Below are 17002 nucleotides of genomic sequence, written 5' to 3' on the forward strand. Positions count from 1 at the left end.
AAGACCAATAACTTTTGACGGGGGCCCAGCTTTCTGACACTGGGTTCAACATTGTGCACAAAAATGGCCCGGTGACCTCCAGATTTCATTATGGCATGTACACATTCGAGACACCCAGTGTAAGATGCAGCACAGCAACCCCAAAACATCACTGAACCTCCTCCATATTTGACTATAGGGAAGGTGTTCTTTACTTTAAAAGCCTCATTTTGCCTTCTATAATTATAGGGATGATGTGCTTTACCAATGGCTCTAATTTGTTCTCATCTGTCCACTGGACATTCTCCCAGAAGGAATTTGGCTTATTCAGGTGTGGTTTGGCAAACTATAGGGCTTTCTTATGTCTCTTTCTCAGAATTGGAGCCCATCAGGGCCACTTACAATATAAACTCACTTTCATTTAGTTGGAGATGGATGGTACAAGTTAAAGCTGTTGTATCTTGTGTCTAAAGGTCTTAAATCTATTTGCTTATTGATTGAGGTGCTTTCTCCACCATTCGACCAATACTGCACTCAAATCTTCGATCAAGTTTCCTCTGATAGCCACATCCAGAGTGGTTGGCTACAGTGCCATGGGGGAAATGGTAAAATCAATGTCTCTGAAACTTTGAGATTGCCCATGCTTCACTAACTTTTGTTAAAGTTAGCCAAAAGTTAGCTAAAGTTAGCTTTATTGCTAACTTGGTTAACTTTTTCTGCAAAGAAATATATATGTGGATACCAATTTTTGTTTACTTCAACATTTTTCTGGAAATAATGGTGCATTATTGGAAGAAACTGCAAGGGTGACAATATTTTTGGTTACTGTACTTATTGGCCTAAGCTTGTGTAACTTTTCGGTATCACGTGGGAGAAAGACTGATAAACTTTAGATTATCTTGAAACCTTTTGCTCTTTTCAAGATTCACAGATAATGCATAGATGGGGAAACAGGGCCCTCTTAACAACATTATGGTCCCCTGGGCAAAGCAGTGCACCGGGGTCCCTATATATATATATATATATATATATATATATATATATACTGTATATATTATATGTAAAGAAAAGAAAAAAAAAGTGATTATATATATCTACTATATAAATGTCTAGTGGCGTGTGTGGAAAAAAAAAACCAAGCTGCAGCGCCAGCTGCTGGGCAGAGTTATACACTGACTATTATATTTCTTGAAGGAGAAGTGACAGTTGGGAGTGGTTGGTGGTTGCCGGGGGTGACAGTGGGGAGTTTTTAACACCTTAAGTAGCTTGATTTGACTAGAATGCATGAGTATCATGCACGGGTTAACTGACCTACTAAATTCTTAGTGTGTGTGGAAAAAAAATCTCAAAAAGGGCTGAAATTTGGTATACTGACATTATTGAATAGTTGAGGGGTCAAATTCATTTTCGTGAGGTAATTTTACCTCATGAACACACATGTGTACAGTGGCGGATCCAGGGGGGTGCGATCGGGGCAATCGCCCCTCCCCTAGCAGGGGTTTGCTGACGATGGCAGTATGTGCAGGTCCGTTTGGCAGTGACAGTGTGCTGCCCGGCTGCTCTGATTGTGTTTTAAACACAATCAGAGCAGCCGGGCAGCACACTGTCCCTGCCTGTCACTGCCGAGCAGACCTGCACATACTGTGCAGCCCCTGGCAGCCTCAGAAGTTGGAAAGGGGGTGGGGCCTAAATCGCTCCATCCTAACATTGCCCCGGGAAACAAACATTTTCTAGATCCGCCCCTGCATGTGTAGCGGCGTGTGTTAGTGTGTGTGTGTCTGGGCTTGCGTTGGGAAGTAACACTTTTCCCCTGAGGAGGCCTGGGCTAGGCCCAAATGCATGACAAGAACCTTTTTAACACCTTAAGTAGCTTGATTTGACCAGAATGCATGAGTATCATGCACGGGTTAACTTGTATATATATATATATATATATATGTGTGTGTAAAAAAAAGTGTTTTATATATATATATATATATATATATATATAAATAATAAGCAAAAGGCGCTTAGTGCGTTTATATAAAAACCACCAAAATTGTGACAATACTTATGTGTATATGTGTACCTCATACACAATAAGGATATAAAAACATACAAATTTATGCAGCAGGCAGCTCCTCAAAAGCAGGCACTCATTTGCAAGTGCCCAAATAATTCTAAAAGACAAAAGGAGAGAGAAGCGCCACGCATAGTGTATTAAATGACCAAGGCTGCCAGCCTTTGCTAGATGTAAACCCCTATACCTGGGAGCGATCTGAATATTTGGAGCCATAAGGACTGGACATCAAGGATCTTTACTATATAGGATGTCGGGAATCTAATTACAGATAAGCTGTTTATTATTCGTTTTTTGGTACGAGGCCAATTCACTTGTTTGTCGCACTGAGAAGACTAATTGTTGGTAATTTAATACACTATGCGTGGCGCTTCTCTCACCTTTTGTCTTTTATATATATATATATATATATATATATATATATCTTTTTTTATGCACTGGTCAGCTGTCAGCGTCCCTTGAAATAATTAAAAAAAAACAAAAACCCTTAACTTACCTTATTCTCCAATGCGATCCTCTTCTCTTTTCGTCACTGCTGCTGCCTGCTGATTTAAATTGTTTTCCCACTCCAAAAAAAAAGAAGAAAATACTTACGTTGCGGTCAGCTAGCGATCCGGTTCCCTCCCTGGTCTCCTCCGGTCTGCGCTCCGCAATGGATGTCGTGCGGGCGGGATGACGTCACTCCCGTCATGCACTGCGAGCGCCGCACGGAGGAGTAGACCAGGGAGTGAGCCGGATCACCAGCTGACTGAAAGGTAAGTATTTTCTTCTTTTTTTTTTCTTTGCAGGATTTTTTTTTGCGCTGCCTCTGATGGGCCCCCTGGGCTGCAGGCCCCCCGGGCACCTGCCCATTGTGCCCAATGGGAGAGACGGCCCTGTGGGGAAATATAGCATGTGTGAAGGGAGAGTCTGCAGAAAAATGATGTAATCGGAAAAAAACCAATGCATAAATCATCAACAGATGCTGATGCTAAAAGAACCGAATAAAGAATAATGCATTATTAACAATTTAGACCACATTTCACACTTTCTCCAAAATTTCCAAATACTGGATTCAATTTATAAAGCAAAGACAGACCAAAACAGTCATATAATGAGGAAAATAAATCAATAAAAATGGTAATGACTTAGAACGCAAACATTACACTGAAACTATACCATTGGTAAAGGCCAACCATTAAATGCTTGCACTTTGAAAGGAGTACATAAAGGATTAAAAACAATTCTCAATCTAGAAAAGCAGACAGAGACAGATGAATATCCCCAGCAAGGCTAACAAGCCAAGGCCACACATAATGGACAAGATGTTGTTAAATATGATTTTTTGTTAAGGCCTCATAAGGCCTTTGTTCAGCCATTTTATTGTAACTTGTATAGAAATATTATTTGCTAGAAGAGATTATTCATTTTTCTGTTAACTTGCAGTTTTGCAATATGTGAGCCTATGGCCTTGAAGTTGAACTAATAGAGAACACCTGAAGAATGTAACCAGTTATGAAAACAATAATGAGCTTCATATCCAGCTGGTAGTATGGGAGCTGTATCCATGGTGTTGCACATAGCATATCTCCAACTCCCCTTGAGATAAGAAATAATAGGCTCATCTGTCCTTAGAAGGGGGAGAAAAGTAAACACCTCAAGAATACGTGAGAAAGTTAATCAGTAGCGCTTCTCATAAACTAGTGGTATAAACTATTGTATGCATATGACGTAGGATTCATTTATTCAGTAGCCTATAAAAACCTGTATCTTTGTATCAATAAACTAGAGAATATTCCTTGCATACAGAACTTGGTCTGTGTCAATTCTCTCCAGCTGATTGAAGCGCTTCCAGATATACTTGACACCACAGGCTGACTTGGGTCAGAATTTTAGATTTAACAACTTGGAGGTCGCCACAGAGATTCGCTGTCCAGCAGGCTACAAGACAGACAACGGAGGTTTCCCAGCACATTGAACCCCAACATCCGCGGTCAGTAGATTTCTACTCGTTGGTCTTCTTAGTCTGGGTCACCTCATGTCTGTCTGAGGCACCTGACACGCGAATTTGTGAGTCTCAAGTATCATCTGATTAATATAATACAGTATTAACCCAATTTGTTTACTGTAATTGTATTGTTGATTAGATTTTTGAAAGATGATTGAATTTTGAGTGCATGTGTTTGTACCTATGTATGATATATAAAGCATAAAAGTCACATAAGACATTGATCAAAGAAGCATGTAATGGAATAGAGGGATTTAGAGAGTTATTGTTTTGAACATTGAGTGAACATTTTAGACACCATCCCCAGAGGTATATCAAAGAAGGGAGATTCTGTAATCTGCCCAAATTGTGTAAGAGAGATTTCCAAAAGACCTTCGTCCCAGATACTGTCAAAGAAGCTATTTAGCACGGACATCCAGTACAAGGAGTCCACAGAACGGGACGTCCAGTGCAAGGACAACCCACAGAAACTAGATAAGAGTCCCGATTTGGACTCAACAGAATACTGTCAATACGAGTAATATAGATAGTAAACAAATGACAGCAGCTCCCTCATAGATATGATGCACAAAGACTAAAGGAAATGGGGGAGTAGAAGGTCTGCAGGGAATTTTTCAAGAAAGCGGGGATAGCCAAAGATATGTGTGGATGGAGAAACAAAGGTGTTGCAAGTGGTAATGTGACAAGAACAAAGGGGTATTGAGATCAAACCCCAAGAGATTGTTTGAGGTGGCACAGGAAAGTTAAGAGATCTGAAAAGTCGAAATATATGTGGATACGCTAAATGCATCGGAAGCTGAATAATGAATCAAGTAGGTTGTATATTATAAATGTATGTTTGATCCTGTGCAGCTGAATAAGTGAAATGTGCCCCTCCCTTATTCTGTGTAAATGATTTCAGTGTGTTGAGATAAGAAGCACACTGTTTTTTGTTTTTTGACAATGTATGTAAAATTAAAAAAATGTGTCCGGAGTGCTGATTGATGATAACATGTTGAAGCTAACTTGTATTTAGTGTAATGCTGGGACTTGTAGTTCCACAGCAGTAGGCTAGAAGATGTCAGTTAAGTTTTCTTTCTCTGTATGTGAGTTTTGTCTCCGTCTTACTGCGTGTGAGAGAGATCCGTGATAATTCACATTGTTTGTTCTCCGTCTTAGTGCTCTATAAGGGAGATGTTTGATTTACTTTAAATCACAATGTTTGTCTGTCTTGTCCGTTTTTTACAAGAGACATGTTTCAAGGTTGAAAAAGTTGTACATTCATTGCTTAATGATAAGCTTTTAAAAAGATACAAAAGAAGTTTTAAAATGTTTGGTCCGATTGCACGGACAAGATTGTAAATAATGTACATTATCACTATAAGTACTAGTGTCAGAACAAAGCTAGCTGGGATCCAACAAGCCGTTTCTGTATTTGAACAAAATAATTTTGTTTCTGAAGTTCAGAAATATAGCTTTCTCTTTAATGAAGTTGAGAATTGTGGGAGTGAGCTTACATGCTGTTTTTATCTGTGTTAAAATGGCGCTGATGAATGTTCTCAGAAATCAGGAGGGTTTGTTATGCCTTTAAAGAAATGTTACGAGATAAAATGTCGTCTGTGAGCGAGACTTAAGTGAATATATTTTTACTTTGAACACGAAAATCACAGAATCTAGAAATATGTGTGAATATTTGGTCACGGGAGAGAGATTTTGTTGAGAAAATGTTGAATGATTTACAGACACAATGTATTGTGTCTAACGAGAGTACTCTGATTTATGAGACAGTGCTGCTTTTAAAATGGTTGAATACTTGGAACCAAGATTCCAGATTGAATGTTTCTAAACCCGGAAATTTAATTAGTGTCATTTAAAAGGGCTGTACTAAGAGATGATAAGAAAGGAGTGGCTTTGAACACTCGCCCAGGTCTCGTCACTTTGACATTCTCTATTTGTGAAATTAGGGACTGCCCCTTTGAGGAAATCAAGGCATGGAACGCATAGCGTCACAGTTAAGCTTTTAGCAGCTGTTCACTGGTTACCTGATAACAGTATACACGCATGTTACAGTTACAGTAATTCCTAGTAAATAAATGTTAATCTCTATGCAAAAGTTTTTTTATTCACAGGTCTCCAGCTGCAAAGACCCATTAGGCAATCCAGATTGCATTGATTTAACTTCCAATGCACCATCTTTGCACCACAACAAACATAAGTATAAACTAATGAAGGATTTAAATAACGTAAACTCTTCTGAGTAATGATTACCTTGTTTTGGAAGAGATATTAGAGTTTATGTGCTATTCACATAGCAAATGCATGAACCAGATGGTTTTTCTGTATGTGCAGAAAGCAAAAGGTTTTTATTTGTATCCTCATTACAGTTTTGAGTAAATCAGTGTTTGTAAAGACATTTACTGCCCTTATTTACTGTGCTATAATTGTCATATACTGTAAATAATTCTTTTTATTGTGGGTATGGTAATGCATTGATGGGAATTCTATATTTTTACAGAAATGAAAAAGATTTAAGACTTTAAGAGCAATTGTATGTGCTCCTGCATTAGCACTTCTGGATCATAGCAAGCCATTTATACTCTCCTCTGAGCAGAACCAAATGTTTAACCAATTTTAAGCTGAAATAACTTCAGCGCCAGCACTGGCTTTGCCAGATTATGACAAGCCTTTCACATTATTTTGTTATGAAGTCAGTGCACATGTACAAGGAGTACTGACACAAATACATGGTCGCAAGCTAAGGTCACTTGCATACTACTCTGCTTTAGTGCTTGAAAAGAGTATAGATATTGTGCTAGGACACCCAGTTACCTTAACGGTATCGTACGTTGTGACAGAAACCAAGCACAAGCAAAACATTTGTTACCGGCCAGATTTACTAAGTATGAAGATATACAGCACAAAGGACATTCCCTCCTATTGTGAAATGAGTGACATATAACACTTGCCGAGCGCACTGTGTATTTTCTTCCTCCCTTTCCTTTTTTATTAGAAGAAAAAAAAAAAAAAAAAAAAAAAAAAAGGAAGCACAAGAGGCCCCAGAGCCTCTCATGTTCACAGATATATGTTAAGACCTTCAGACAAGGGGAATCTGAGTAAACTGTGTTTTAAGTTTTTTAAAGGTCCAAGGGAGACCAGAGAGGGGAGTTCATTGATATTAGCAGGAGGAATATAGATTGCACGTTATTTTCCTTTGCTGTGCGCTGTAGATGTGTACTAGACTAGAAAGGAAAGCCAAGTTTGGAAGAACCAGACTCAGGCCCATAGTAATGTATAGATCATTATACATAATTAGAAAATTCTAATATGAAAGTTTAACCCAACCAAATAAAGAAAAGAGCAACCCATGACTACAGGGGTTTACACCCAATGCAGGAATGTGTTTGTGAGTATTGTGGCCCAACACATTATTATATACACTAATAGAACTGATGATGTGGCTTATTAACAGGTTATTTAAGCTAAGTGTTTCTCTTCCAGAAGAATTAAAGTTACCACATCTGTCTTAACCGTTGTACTGTACACTCCATCTAATGAGTGTAAACTTTGTGGAACTCAGAAACCAAGAACTTGGATTCCAAGTTCTTGGAATCCACATGCTCCTTACTGAAGCCTATCCTAATGAAGTAGCACTGCTTACTCCCAGTAACGTTACACTTAAGCAGTGCACAATGTTGAATCCTGCTGCCTTATTGCAGCAAGTTTCAAAAGATGGGAGAAGTACCTGTATATATTGGGGTTACCCTAGGGATTTGGGGGAATTCCATTCCAGCTTGAACAGAAAGAAAGGAAAAAAAAAAAAATGCAAACAAAATTTTTCTGAACATGATTGCATAGAACTAATGAAACAAGAATCTCTGGTTTTATCTCACATTAAAGATAAACCATTACCAGATGCAGACATCACTCTTTTTGTAGATGGTTCACACTATCACATAGATCCTGTCCCGTATACAGGGTGTGCTGTAACCACACACACAGAAATAGTGATTCAACAGACTCTACCGAGTCACATGTCAGCACAAGAAGCTGAACTAAAGGCCCTGACACTTGCATGCATATATGCAAAAGGACAAAGAGTAAATATTTACACTGATTCAAGTTATGCATTTGTAATTGCGCATGATTATAGCCCTGTATGGAAAAGTAGGGACCTTATGGGTTCAGCAAGCAAACCAGTCAATATGATGAACATACCAGGGCATTGTTCACTGCATTCCAGCTGTCCTCCAAACAGTGATGAAGATGAAGACACACACAGAGATACTACCCCCGAAGCTAAGTGAAATAGACCAGGCCGCACGAGAAGCCGCCATAGCCCCAGTACCCCAAGGGGAGTCTATTTACATGGTGACCCCCTGACCCCTGTTTGACCAGAGCACACTCCAACTTATGGAAAGACAAGCAACAGAAAATAAGAAAAAGACTTGGGCAATACATGGAGCACTAGAAGTGCAAGGAGTGGTGTAAAGGTCAGCGTTTGTGTCTGCCAAAAGTAGTTTATCCCATTATGGCCAATATAGCACACGAGAAAGTGCATCTGGGAAAAGATGCTATGGTTGTACTCACTAGCAGCTTATGGATAGTACCAGGGTTCGCCCAAGCAGCACAGTCGTTAGTGGCAGAATGCCTAGTCTGTGCACAAAGTAACCCGAGTAAGTCTGTCCTATGGAAAAGCACACCCCAGACATAATATCCCTATAAGATACAGATAGACTTTATAACTTCCCAAATGCTCGGGCTTTGAGAATGTGCTTGTCTGTGTCAACTTCTTTAGTCACTGGCTGGAGACATGGCTGTATAGAAAAGCAAATGCTAAAGCATTAGCCAAGAAAATTGCGAATGAGGTAATCTGATGATATGGTGTACCAGAGGTCATTGTAAGTGACAGAGGGATACACTTTACGGGGCAAGGATTCCAGAAACTATCACACCCCCTACAGATCCCAAAGTTCAGGATGTATGGAGCGCCTTAATGGTACACTGAAATTGAAAATGCAGAAAATAATGGCTGAAACAGGTCTGCCATGGATCTCATGTTTACCTGCACTCAGTAAAAAATGCTGCTAGGAAAGACACAGGTTTAACACCATATGAGATATTGTTTGGCACAGCAAACAGAACAGGCTGTTATTTTCCATAGCAACTACACCATGTATATAGTGATTTGTTGAATTATGTTGCCTTATTATAGAAACAACTAACTGAAATACATGGTCAAATATTCTCCTCCATTGCAAACCCTAATTTTGATACAGGTACCCATAAACTGCACCCTGGGGGGCTGGGTGGTCGTGAGAAAGCACATCAGGAGAAGTCTTGAACCCAGATACAAGGGTCCTTATCAAGTCCTGTTGACGACTCCCATGGCAGTGAAAGTACAGGAAAGAGACACCTGGATTCACGCATAACACTGCAAAGTCTTCAAATCAGGGGAGTCTTGTTCTGATAAATAGAAATGACTGTCTCATTGTATTGATATGTCTTGCCAGAATAATTGTGACTGAAGTAGGGATTAAGGCCTCCCTAACCCAGTATGAAACAGACAGTTAAGTGACATGTTGCCTATGCCACTGTGAGAAACATATGGGAAGGAGTGCTCAACAATTTGCACTCATAGTAGAGTAAACTCTGAAAATGTCTTTGTGCAGATGCATAACCTCATTGGTAAAGTTGTCAGTAATGATTCATGTTGGATATTGGAAATATTGGCATTAGTAGCAAATGGTTTAGCAATCCTGTTGATCGTATAGGTGATAATGAAACTAAATATATGGCTGATTAAGAAGTTACTGACACTTGATTGTTGTCTCTCCAAAAAGGGAACCACTGAAAATCCCGAACCTCTGATGATCACAGAAATTACTTCTGAAACCTGACCAGACTATGAGTGTCATGAATTATTTGGACTAGCAAAGCCAAAGAACTGCAGAGTTTGCAACAAGAAACTACTAAAGATTGAACAAAGGACATGCAAGGCCTGCAGAACTACTATAGACTCATTAACTATCTTTTAAGAAACCATCTTTTAAGAAACCATCTTCTAAGAAACCATCTTTTCTAGACATGGACAAATGCATCTCCTCATAAATCAAGTTAGGACAGGGAGGATCACAGGCTTATTAGTGGGGGATGAGTTGACAGATTCCTAAGGGGACCAACTCTATGCATGTGGCCTCCTACATGTGTATAAGTACCTGCTTATTAAGAATGTGGTTCTATAGATAGGATTAGGTAGGTAGGAGGAGAAAGGGTCGAAAATTGAATAAAAGATGGGAAATGTTAAATATGATTTTTTGTTAAGGCCTCATAAGGCCTTTGTTCAGCCATTTTATTGTAACTTGTATAGAAATATTATTTGCTAGAAGAGATTATTCATTTTTCTGTTAACTTGCAGTTTTGCAATATGTGAGCCTATGGCCTTGAAGTTGAACTAATAGAGAACACCTGAAGAATGTAACCAGTTATGAAAACAATAATGAGCTTCATATCCAGCTGGTAGTATGGGAGCTGTATCCATGGTGTTGCACATAGCATATCTCCAACTCCCCTTGAGATAAGAAATAATAGGCTCATCTGTCCTTAGAAGGGGGAGAAAAGTAAACACCTCAAGAATACGTGAGAAAGTTAATCAGTAGCGCTTCTCATAAACTAGTGGTATAAACTATTGTATGCATATGACGTAGGATTCATTTATTCAGTAGCCTATAAAAACCTGTATCTTTGTATCAATAAACTAGAGAATATTCCTTGCATACAGAACTTGGTCTGTGTCAATTCTCTCCAGCTGATTGAAGCGCTTCCAGATATACTTGACACCACAGGCTGACTTGGGTCAGAATTTTAGATTTAACAATGTCATGTAGCAGTTGCAAAGGGATGATTATTTCTCAATTCAAAGTTAAAAGGTAAGCTGCTTTCTAGCAAGTTAAACTGTAAGTTGGCAACAGATAATCAAATGAGCAGTCCCAGTCAAGTCACTGTTAACTTATAAATGCAATAAGCTAATGCTAGCTACTTAAAAAATTGCACCTGTCTGTAATTTCACATTCTTGTGTAGCACTGTGTACTTATGTAATGGTGAATGTGTACCCAGCAATATTGCCCATTTATGGACAGAAGAAAGCAAGGATTTCAAGTGCATGAGTGTAAGAGAACACATTTCAGTTAGGGTTCTATAAAACACAGCTTACCAAATGTTACAGGACGTGTCTAGAGGTAGACAAAATAATTTAAACATTTTTGAGGTTTTTTTGGGATTATTGCAACTTCATCCCCCATATAGCAATGGTGGTCCTTAAAAGTTAGTATCGCCCGCAGAGCAGAACAGAATGGAAAAAAAAGACAAAAAAATACACATCAATAACCATTATGTATGCAATATATTCGCATGATAACACACATATTCCCAAACACATACATATAGAAACAAACTCTGGATGATGATATACATGAAATGTTGTATCTTAGAAGAGTGGCATCTATAGGAAGCATTTCAACTCAAAATCAGCGTTATGTCCTTTAGGAATGAGAGTATCCAAGTCATAGATCCATCTCATCTCTGACTTAGATAGCATTGATAAGGTGTCTTTATATTTCCAGCTTGCTTCAATTTTTTGTAACCCCCAGAAGCCTGTCACCTCTTTGTCTGAGCATGAATGATGTAGCTTAAAGTGTTGAGACATGTGTTTCTACGCCCCTTCGAATATTGTAAAGATGTTCCCTTAATCTTATTTTAAGGGGACGGGTTGTTCTGCCTATATACACCTTCTCACAACTGCATTTGATGGCATATATTACATTGTTAGAGTTGCATGTTATAAACTGTTTGATGTGAATCTCTTTATTATTGAGAAACAAAGTGGACGTTTTGTTATGTTCCATTTTGCAGGTTCTACATGCTACACATTGTGCACACCTGTAAAAACCCTTAGTTCTGTTAGACGTTCTTTTATGCTCTGGTAGGTGGCTTCTAATGATCCTATCTTTTAGATTAGGGGCCTTCCTATATACAAAAGTCGGTTTGTCCGGAATTATATTTCCTATTGTTGCATCTTGTTTTAACAGGTACAAATATTTATTGATTGTCTTCTCTATTTATCTATGATTAGAATTAAAATTTGAAATAAAAGCCCATTCACATTTGTGACTCTTGTTGTTTCGGCTCTTATCTTTTGGAATCAAAAGATCTTCCCTTTCTCTTTCCATGACTACCTTCTCTGCATTATCCAAGGTTCCTTTCCTATAGCCCTTCCGACTGAAATTGTCTTTCATTTCCTTAATCTGTCCCTGAAAAACAACTCCATCCGTGCAGTTCCTTCTAGCTCTTAACATTTGGCTCAGAGGTACATTGTCAAGCCAAAAACGATGGTGATTGCTATTGTAGTTAATGTAGCCATTTATATCTGTGAAATGTCTTGGTTTGTAAGGTATTTCCATCAACATATATGGTAATGTCGAGAATATTTACGCTAATCTTACTCCATTGAAATGTCAATTCAATGTCACATTCATTATTATTTAGATGACTAAAAAACTTTTGTAAGTCAACTTCTGAGCCCCTCCAAACAAAAAAAGACGTCATCTATGTATCGGCGGCATAACACCAGGTCCGCCCCAAAGCCATGTCCTGACCAAACACATTCCTCCTCCCATTTGGCCATAAAGATGTTGGCATAGCTTGGGGCGAACCTGGTGCCCATCGCAGTCCCGACACATTGCAGATAGTAATCGTCTTGGAATCTGAAATAGTTGTGTAATAACACAAATTCTATTCCCTCCATAATAAAACCCCTTAATTCTTCTGTAAATGATGTCTCAGACATGCTCCTTTTTACTGATTCCAACCCTATACTGTGTGAGATGATAGTATATAAGGACTTGACGTCCGCTGTGACCAGGATCATATTCTCATCCCAAACTATTTCTGACAGGGAACTTAGAAAGGTGGTAGTGTCCTTAAGATAGGTCTTGGCCTTTTGTGCCAGTGGTTGTAGATAGTGGTCAAGGACTTCTGATAAATTAATGGTAACCGATCCTGATCCCGAGACGATGGGCCTACCAGGAGGATTCTCTTTATCCTTATGTATTTTGGGAAGCACATATAGTACCGGAGTTCTGGGATACTGAATGAATATATAGTTTGCTGTATCTTCATCAACGGCTCCCATGTTTTTGTATTTGTCTATAAGAACTTTCAGATCCTTACTGATTTGTTCTAAAGGATCCTTTTTTAATTTTTTGTACGTATGGTTCATATGAAGTTGTCTTTGGACTTCTTGTATGTACTTGTCCCTGTCCATTAGGACCACCTCTACGCCCTTATCGGCTGGTTTGATGACTATTTGTTGGTTATCCCTTAAGGTTTTAATGGCTTTTCTCTCCTTGGCATTTAGATTAAATGATTTTTTCTTGGCCATTGATTGTTTCTTCTCTCCACCATGGCTATATGGGGGATGAAGTTCAAGATTAGGATGTATAGCATAGTATACATCATGTATTAGTCAGTATAGCGGGTGCACAACCATTCCGATGCTGTTCATGCCTCGTAATGGTAAGAAGGCGTAACCGGAAGCACTATGAGCAGGAAGCATCCAAGCCTCTCTCCGGTATCCACATTACATCGGACACCGATATAAAATGAGCATTGGACTGTTTCTATCTTTACCTTGAGAAAGACTTTATTCGTAAGTCGAAACGCGTTGGTTTTATTTGGAGGACAGTGAGACCCGACAGAGTGGGGGATATCGGTGGAGTTTGTGGTGGTGAGAGGACTTTGATGCTAAACACTTACCTTGTTGAATGCGATTATGCCTCCTTTCCCTGGTACGGGTCCATCTGTCTATGTTTTTACCCACATTGTTTTTAATTAAAGGGTAATACGCTAGATTTGTTTTCTTCCATTTTTTTCCGGGTGAGAAACTTCGTCAGTGAGAACTGTGATGGCGAGGGAAAATTCACTCAATACTTGAGGGCATGATTACAGCTGTGTTTGAGTAAGCATACACCCGAAAGGGAGGTGTCACGAATCAGGGTGCCGTCTAATATATCTACACATGCGATTTTATCTGGATACCTCAGTTACATGTTGTTTAATGATATATGTTAAACACATTGCATTATCATCTCAGTTTTTTTGGTTGGGGTATGCAAATACCTTGTATTTCAGATAACTGCTAAGGACATGTACTGTATTTGTCTATCCACAATCATCCAGCAGTGTGTGTGAAGGGCACCCCATATCAATTGTCTGGGAGACCTTACCAGACACGTCCACCCTCAAAGTACATACCCATTGTGCGTAGAGGCAGCGCCACATGTATGTATACATTTGTGTGTCGGATAGGTAAAATGGTTGCATAGGTAAAATGTTTATGGTCACGTAAATCCATAAACAATTCCTTCAGCCAGGAACAGCAAGTACAAGTGAATGGTGTCCAGTTGTTTTTCATCTATATCATCATCATACCTTCCAATTCATATGTTCCCACAATGTTACACAAGCCTATGCTGAGTGTAAATTACACAGCAAGTTCTGATCACTGGGAAAACACAATTACAGTGATAGATTTTCTTCTTCTTCTTGGTGTCACGAACAGCACTCACCTGAGTCTGCGTGACGCATATGTGACACAGGGTCAACCACAAAGACAACCACCTGGTCTGTCTAAAATGATTAAATCCTTCCCTATCTATGCCACACACTAGCTTTGCGATACTAATTACCACCACCAAGGTTGTTTCGGATAAGAGCTGACACTCTTATTTAGGAAGCCTTCGGTTCTCCCTAGCATTAATCCAACACAATTTACTTTAATCAGAGTTCACTTAAACCACAAGGTTTGCACAGTTTCAATTAGGTAGCGTCTGGACCAAACTGTCGCGTGAATTCATAAGAACACAGAGACTAGAACTTATTAAGTGTAATTTAATATGGAAAATACATCCACAATGCTTAAGATAAAAAGATAATAAAATGACATACAAATAGAGTGCAATTGTTTCTTATAAAATAAAAAGGATAAAACACAGAATTGATACCTCACTTAGAATCAAGTTTGTGGTGCCGGGAGGAGCAGGAAAAAATGGAACCTCTTCAATTAAACTCCCTCAGAAGAAGAACCCAGGGTTACATTTTCAATACAGTTTTAAAGTCAAGCTACAGGGCCCCCCAGCCCCCTTCCCTGTGAGGTCAGAACCAACAGGAGGGGAGAATGCAAATTAGGGTCTTATGACTTTGCTGTTTGAATACCTCTAAGTCAAGTTTTCTTTACACCGTCCTAACTTTTCAACAGTATGGTTTACGAACATGATTTTACCTTCACACAACAGGTCCTAAGTTTCCCTTCATCTGCATACCACACATGCCTCTGGTATGTATGATATTGGAGAAAATGATATGATCTTTTCCTGTGCCCTTATTCAGCTTGAATCTGTCATTAACATACAACCCAGTCTCTGCAGTCGGCCTGTCTGGGGCCTCCCAAACATGTGTGAGATTTCATTGTCTTGCAAGAGATCTCCTCAAAGGCATTCACATTTGCCATCCTGCCATAAATGGTATAAGGTGCTATCCTTATCTACCAGCCCCCCTGGGTGGTTTAACATCCACAAAACCCATTGATCTAACAGCTTCTAAGAGCACCAGGTCACACTATTTCTAGGAAGTAATACACAAACATATATTTGCAGATTTATGCCTAAACATTAGCTTGCACATGACACCTTCCCTTTTTAAGAGATGGCATGGGAATTGACTGACAGGTCATAGCCCAAGCCATCTCCCACAGATCCCACCTGGTTCAAATGGAATAGCTGTTAGCCGGGTCTCAATAGGTTCTCTGGGGAGAAGGGTTAAAAAGGGGTTACATATCTCAGACTGCTGGGAATTCTGGTCTGGCAATATCTGTGGGCTAACCTCTGTATTCTTAAAGGGTCCTATCCCTTGCGCTGCAGCTACTAGATCCAATGGCAAGTCCTTCTTCCCCTCATCTGGCAATCTACAGACTGTCAGGGCACACGCATCACTGTCATTAGGAGCCTTCAACAGATTATCATGAAAATTTCTCTCTATCATCCTGGCAGGGGGATCATACCACTGCTTCTGGCTTGTCTGGGCCTGCGTCATGTTCTTATGTACCAACCCTGTTGCAGTGTGCACTTTGTCTCTAATTCTCATGTCCTCTAAGTTAAAGCCTGAGGGAACAATGGCCTGGGATTCCTGACACTGCACTTCTAGGTGGGGACACACTATGCAATTCTTATCTTGGGGGCTACGGAACAGGATGCTCCCCTCCCTCTTGGACTCATCTATCTGGGGGTGTAGAGTAACAGGGAGTTTGGGCCCCTCATCTACCTCCTCTAAGCTGTTAGACAGCTGGTTAAGTGAGAGTGGGCTAGCCACTGACCCCCCTGTCTCTATAGAAAACTCAGATGAATGGTCAGAACTCAGATGTAGATCTGAGTGGTGAACATTCGAACTACAGGTCCCAGCAGCAAGGTAAGGATTGCTGTCACTCGCTATTTCCCGTTGGTCAGGACTAGGTGTCTCCCCCCCATGCTCACCAGCTCTGTGTGCAGCTGGTTTAGGCACAGAATATACATCTTCACTCTGCCCGCCCTCCCAGTTACCTTGTACAGCATCTTCTGGGCATATTACCTGGGTAGAAACATTGTCTTTCTCTAGCACAACAGAAGTAATCACATGGGCATCTGACCCATTTCTAGTAAGCATAATATTTACACCAGTATTAATGCCAATTTCTGCAATAACAATGTCCGCTGTCCCTATCCCATGACAAGATGTCAGTGTGAAGACAGGTTTGGATTCTAACACAATACTGTTATTGGCATTATCCTCATTATTCGCATTAGGTACAATAATACATTCTCTTTCCTTGTCACCTCCTGGTGCCTGGGAAAAAACATGGTTACTCTCAGCAGGTTCTGGTACTGTAACATGGGCGGCATTAAAATCATTA

At 39.7% G+C, this 17002-nt stretch overlaps 1 long non-coding RNA gene across 1 annotated transcript; it reads left to right on the plus strand.

The window, feature by feature from the left end:
• The first annotated feature begins 4856 nt into the window (after nt 1-4856).
• Nucleotides 4857-10784, plus strand: LOC142144358 (uncharacterized). The gene is made up of 2 exons (XR_012689690.1): nt 4857-6764; nt 7489-10784. It is a non-coding gene; the product is annotated as an uncharacterized LOC142144358 (long non-coding RNA).
• Nucleotides 10785-17002: the final 6218 nt, after the last annotated feature.

Source organism: Mixophyes fleayi, chromosome 3, assembly GCF_038048845.1.
Source record: "Mixophyes fleayi isolate aMixFle1 chromosome 3, aMixFle1.hap1, whole genome shotgun sequence".
Taxonomy (NCBI): domain Eukaryota; kingdom Metazoa; phylum Chordata; class Amphibia; order Anura; family Limnodynastidae; genus Mixophyes; species Mixophyes fleayi.